The sequence below is a fragment of the Panthera onca genome, chromosome D3, assembly GCF_046562875.1.
Source record: "Panthera onca isolate mPanOnc1 chromosome D3, mPanOnc1 haplotype 2, whole genome shotgun sequence".
Taxonomy (NCBI): Eukaryota; Metazoa; Chordata; class Mammalia; order Carnivora; family Felidae; genus Panthera; species Panthera onca.
The window spans coordinates 77278514-77284969 of record NC_138350.1 but is presented as its reverse complement, the minus strand read 5'-3'; the positions used below and the strand labels follow the sequence as shown (position 1 = coordinate 77284969).

At 45.5% G+C, this 6456-nt stretch overlaps 1 pseudogene; it reads left to right on the top strand.

The window, feature by feature from the left end:
- The first annotated feature begins 1317 nt into the window (after positions 1-1317).
- Positions 1318-1868, top strand: LOC132666049 (single-stranded DNA-binding protein, mitochondrial pseudogene; annotated as a pseudogene).
- The last annotated feature ends 4588 nt before the right edge of the window (positions 1869-6456 follow it).

Sequence of the window (6456 nt, the reverse complement as noted above, 5' to 3'; positions counted from 1 at the left end):
ACACACACACACAAATATAATACTATGCTACCTAACACAAGCTATATGCAAACCTACCTTTGTGGGCAGCCTTGGGTTTTTACATCTCCTCCGGGACACTATTTTACTCACCAAATTTTCTATGCTTAAATTTCAAGTATTTATATTTTGACGTTAATTGCTACAGACTTTAATAATAACCGAAATTCAACATACAACAGTAAGAAGCTCGAATCTATAAAAGAGAGAGAGGGAGCGAGAGAGAGAGAGAGACTAACCACGCTGCTCTGTGGTGAAAAATGACTTTCCCAAAGTGTCCACAGGCACTGGGGGACTCCTTCAGTTCTAGGAGCCAGTATCTGGGCATCTGTCTCCTTATTAAACACTTAATGTATACTCATGGTGGCAGTGGGGGGGCTGCCCAAAAAGCTGGGCCCAAGAAAGCAAGACGAAGTTCCTGCTATCTAGTTTGTTTGGAGTTCACGTAATTAGAAAGCATAGAAATCATACGATAAAGCAAGCACTATTTCTTATATTTCTTAACAGTAAAAATCTCCCTTGTTTCAATTCCCTTCCTAATTGTATACCACAGTGGCATGTTTCAGTACAGTGAGATCCTGAAATGACAGAAAAACACTGAGGTTAAGTATTGTTTTTAGTCAGATGAATTGTAAGCTGGGCAGCAAGGAAGTTCAACATCAGCTGCCATGGGACATTTCGTTCGTGGGACCGTCCTCGTACTTTGTTGACAGGTTGGGAGGCAAAATGTGCATTTCTGGTTTCTACCTGTAACATTTTTGGGGATTTTTTTTTTTTTTTTTAGATCTTTAGGTCTTTTGGTTTTTTGGTTTTTTGGTTTTTTCAGTTTGCAAATTAAAATCTAACCTGATATAAAGAGAGATAAAAAGTCTAAAAATCAGGCGCTCCTGGCTGGCTCAGTCAGTGAAGCACGCAACTCTTTAAAAAAAAAAATGTTTATGCACTTATTTTGAGTGTGGGGGGATACCATGAGTGAGCAGGGGAGGGGCAGAGAGAGAGGGATATGGAGAGAGAATCCCAAGCAGACTCCACAGTGAGGGCAGAGCCCTACGCAGGGCTTGAACCCACAAACCGTGAGCTCATGACCTGAGCCAAAACCAAGAGGTGGCTCAGCCACCCAGGTGCCCCTGCAACTCTTGATCTAAGGCTGTGAATTCAAGCCCCGTGTTAGGTGTAGAGATTGCTTAAAAATAAAATCTTATGGTTCAAGCTAGAGCGTCCAGTGAAGGAGGGAGGGAGCTACGAGTCCTTTGCTAGGGGAAGACCAAAGACAGACTGTAGGAAAAGCAAACAGAAGCCATGTTTCAAAGACCCGTGTTAGGGGTGTTTCATCAGTTTGTAAGAAGTGAGTCTGAAATTGCCAGCAGCTTTGATCCTGAAAGATCTCTGAACTGTGTGCATCTCCTTGGAACAGTGGGTCAGGACCCCGTCATGAGAGAGGTGGAAGGGAAGAACCCGGTCACGATATTTCTCTAGCAACGAATGAGGTGCGGCGGTCAGGGGAGAGTGGAGTGCACCAAAATGGGTGATGTCAGTCAGACGACAGAGCACAGGGTATCAGCATTCGGACCAGGCCTCTGAGACATGGCGTATCAGTATGTGAAAAAGGGGTCCCGCGTCTACGTGGAAGGGAAACTCAACTACGGTGAATACACAGGTAAACACAATGTGGGGCCACAAGCAACAACAATCAGAGCTGGTAATAGTCTATTTCTGGGTGACCCGACCGAAGAAAAGGCATAGAGTGAATGATTCTTCTTTGGCCATTGTTTGGTAGGGTCTCATTTCCGAATCACGTACAGTCTTTATAGTTCCTAAGGACAAGATTAAAATATTCTTTTATATACAAAAATAAGTAAAATAAAATAAAATCTTTTTTAAAAGTCTAAGAACCATCTTAAAAACATAAACACCACCCCCACAACTGTAAGAAAATAATTAATTTGCTTGCTATAGAAGTTAGGAAAGAAAAATTCCCCAAGAGATAGAACCTGATACTTTGTAGGAAAAAACTGTGAAGTCCAGTGAGATGTTGGGCGGTGTTTTATAACCCAGAAGTCTGTAGCCCCTGCTATTTGTTTTACTCTTTCTTTGTGCCTTTATGTTGACCACTCACCTCTATTCTCTTGCATGGAGTCCACAGAATTTGTGACCTCCGAGGCCATCTGCCTCTAAGACAATCACTAGTAAGTTCCCCAATGTTTAAACATTACTATCCCAGCTACTGGCTCCAAGAATTCAGATGGCTTTCTTGTCATTTTCTCTAGATTGACAATATGTAACAGCTACTGGTTGGAACTGCCATTAAAGAAAGTATGTACGTGAGACCCCAAGTCTCTCGAATTCTAAAATCTTGACCATGTACATCTAATATATTTCCTGGGTTAGCTGGTCCTTAAGTTTAAACTTTCATGTTTAGTTTATCTCCATGAAAGCTGTCTGTATTTCCAAGAACATGGCAAACATAAGCATTCACTTCAGAGGCAGAGCAAAGTTTCAGTTGATCTAACTGTGCATCATAGCTTATGTATGCTCACCTTTCATAATATTTCTCACCTTTCAAAATCTTTCCCAAAACTTGGGATTATCTGGGTAAATAAGCACCAGCTCCATGCTTACAAGAAGATCAGACCACAGGATAGAAAAGTCAAAACATTAAGCCAGATGCCAGACTAAACTTCACGGCGCTTCAGGGTCACCAGAAGACAAATATCTATGCTTGTATGATTACGTAGGTTAATGTCCAGACTTAGCCAATGGTCTTCAGTCTGCAATCTTGGCTGCAAATCGGGATAGGCACAGGGCCTCGCCTTGCCACTCTGCCCGACTTCCCTAAGCTGACATTAAGGGGACCCATTTCCAAGAACAAGGTGGCTGGCCGTTTCAGGACACATACGTATGAACATACTTATCGTTCCTGATAAGGAAGGAAACTGAGAGCGCCAAAGGATGAGATTCGGGCTGAGACCAGGAGGAAGAGCTGGCAGTCATCCCACACTAGAAGACCCACACACGATGTTGAGCAAGTCCTTCCATTCCACGAGGCCTCTGTGTAAAAAGGATCATAACACCCTCCTTTTTACATGAACACACAGAAGACATTTCATACAACAATATAGTATATTAAAACAAAAGAAGGAGGTGCGCCTGGGTGGCTCAGTCGGTTAAGCATTCGGTTTCTGCTCAGGTCATGATCTTACAGTTCACGAGTTTGAGCCCCGCGTGGGGCTCTGTGCTGAGCCTGCTTCAGATTCTCTGTCCCCCTCTCTCTTTCTGCCCCTCCCCTGCTTGTGTGGGCATGTTCTCTGTCTCAAAAAATAAACAAATAAAACATTAAAAAATTAAAAAAATAATAATAATAAATAAAATAGGAGAGAATATTCTAGGCCACACCCAAACCTCTGATTCCTCGTGGACTCAAGTTCATGCAAGGAGGAGTGGGCCAGCAGGTGTGCATAAGAAGCCCTGATGAGGTCAGCTCCAATGTCTCCCTGAGGACCAGCAATTAATTACATGTAGAGAAGGAAGCAGAAGGGAAGGCCACTGACCCCATGGTGTTTGCTTCCAACTGTCAGTGGCCAACTTCTTAGATTCTATCTGTGGCCTAAATGATGAAAGATTATTTGAAGCCAACACAGAATTTTTTTTTTTTTTTTGCGTTTGATTTTAAAGCTGTTCTTTCATACAGTGAGAGAGCACAGCAAAGTGTGTAGAGAGGCTTCTAGAGCAAAGCCCTCTATGGATGGCCACCTAATAGGTGGCTTTCTTGCCTGTGTCAGCCAAGATAATTACATCAGTTGTTTGTACCTGGAAGGGATCCCACCTGGCTAGGATCCTCCCACCTGGAAAGTCTCCCTATCTGACACCTGGAAGGCTTTATAGAAAAAAAAGAAGGGGGAGGAGGAGGAGGAGGAGGAGGAGGAGGAGGAGGAGGAGGAGAAGGAGGAGGAGGAGGAGGAGGAGAAGGAGAAGGAGAAGGAGAAGGAGAAGGAGAAGGAGAAGGAGAAGGAGAAGGAGAAGGAGAGGAAGAAGGAGAAGAAGAATTGACTACCTTTAGCTAAAATATAAAAGTGTTTCTTAATCTTTAAAGTATAAATGATTACCTGTTTCCGAGTGGGCCCCCTAAAACCCTCACTTCTGTAACAGGATGCTAATAACACCATCTAATATCATAACAGGTGTCGTACATTAAAACCTGCTGTTTTTATTCTTCATCTGCCGTTGGCTTTCAGCTTTGTGGGTTATAACAGGTACAGTGTAACCACACGAGGCTGAAGTTGGCTGAGTTTCATTTCCAACCACCCCCAAGACAGAGCTGAATTTTACCTTTTGCTAAATGGATATCATAGTGGTATCACAACGATCTTCACTTTGTTATTTCTACAGAATGCAAGGCACGTATACAGAAAAGGGCCAGTAAACATAATTGCCTGAAAGAGGCTATGCTTTTTAATATCTTTTTCATGCCATACAAATCCACATCACCGAAAGTCGATTTTTTAAAAATATTTTACCAACAAAATCAACTTGCTAATTATTTTTAACTGCTTTTGAATCAAAGCATTCAACCTCCTGATGGCCAAGATGACAGATGTGTCCTGGGACCCAGCACCCCAACGGGTGGTCTCTGGGGAAACAGAGGAGAGAAAGACACAACCCGCCCACGCCCACCCCAAACTCCCTTGGCCACATAGTGCATCTCAGGTCTACCCAAGGTTGTCCCCCCTCCAAAACCACACATTCGAATGTGCTGCCTAGTTCATCCTGGCTGCCCCACAAAGTGGCATAGACTGGGTGCCTTACAAATAACAGACTTATTTCTCGCCGTTCTGAGGCTGGACGTCCGAGATCAGACTCCTGGCAGGGTTGGATTCCGCTGAGGGTCCTCTTCAGAGAGGCTGTTTTCTTTCATATGGTCATGGTGGAGAAAAAGAGAAAGACAGAGAGGAAGGAGGAGGGAGAGGGAGGGAGAAAGGGAGAGGGGGAAGGGGAGAGAGGGAGAGAAGGAGGGAGAGGGGGAGGGAGAGAGGGGGAGAGAAGCAAACTGTCTTGGGACTCTAATGAGGGCATGAATCCCATGCATGAGGGCTCCGCCTTCTTGGCCTGACCCTGTCCCAAAGGCCCCACATCCTAATGGCGTCACATTGTGGGGTAGGGTTTCAACATATGAATTCGGGGTGGGACACACAGTCAGTCCATAACACATCCCTTTTGGGTTTTTTTTAAAGTTTATTTATGTTGAGAGACGGGGGGGGGGGGGGGGCATCAGTGGGGGAGGGGCAGAGAGAGAGAGGAAGAGAGAGAATCCCAGGCAGGCCCCACACCACCAGCACGGAGCCCAACGTGGGGCTCACATCCATGAACCTCGAGATCATGACCTGAGCGAAGCCAAGAGTTGAACAGCCAACCGACTGAGCCACCCAGGCACCCGAGCATATCCTTTATTGGATGGCAAGCTCTCCCTCCCTGCTTTAAATCCCTTTCACCCACTACATCTCTCTCCAATTCCATCAAGACCTCCAGGTACTTGATGGAGCGCCTGGGTGGCTCAGTCAGGTTAAGCCTCCAACTCTTGGTTTTGGCTGAAGTCATGATCTCACAGTTCGTAGATTCAAGCCCCACCCTGACAGGACAGAGCCTGCTTGGGATTCTCTCTCCCTCTCTCTCTGCCCTTCCCCTATTTGTGCGCTCTCTCTCTCTCTCAAAATGGATAAATAAACCAAAAAAAAAAATTTTTTTTTTTAGACCTCCAGGAACTTGAGCCCTTCCTTTACTGTCAACCAGGCGTGTCAGCTCTGTTCCCCATCCAGGAAGCGTGCGGTGGTTCCTCACCTCTGATTCTTTCCTACCGAGACCTTCACCTCCCTGGTTCCCTTGCCCTTCTGTCCATTGCCCCAGACCCCAAGCTGGATCTAACCAACTATCCGCCTGTTTTGAGCTGCTGGAGGAAAGCTCACCACCCCACAGATTGGAACTTGACATCGATGTTTTCCTGGCCAGCTGTTCCTCTCGTGCTCCAGTGGCTATTTTCAACCTTCTCAGCTTTCTCCAAGCCTTCTACCCCAGGACGGCAGATACAGCATGCTGTGGAGACAACCGGAGTCGTCTTCTTCCAGGACCCCGGGAAAACCACGTTTCACAGCCCCCCTTAACATAGGGTGGGGTCATTCTGAGATCTAGTCATAGAATTTGAGCAGAGTGATGTTCCCCTTCTCCCAGGAGTGGCCTATCCAAACCTCCCCTCTCTGTCTCTTGGCCCGTCTGCACAGTGGATGCTAACACCTGGGGCAGAACTTGGAGGTCACCCGTTAAGTCATGCAGGTTATAACAGGTACAGTGTCACCACATGAGGTTGAAGTTGGCTGGGGCTCATTTCTATCCACCCCTAAGACAGAGTTATATTTTACATTTTGCTGCTTTGTGATAGTATCCTTTACT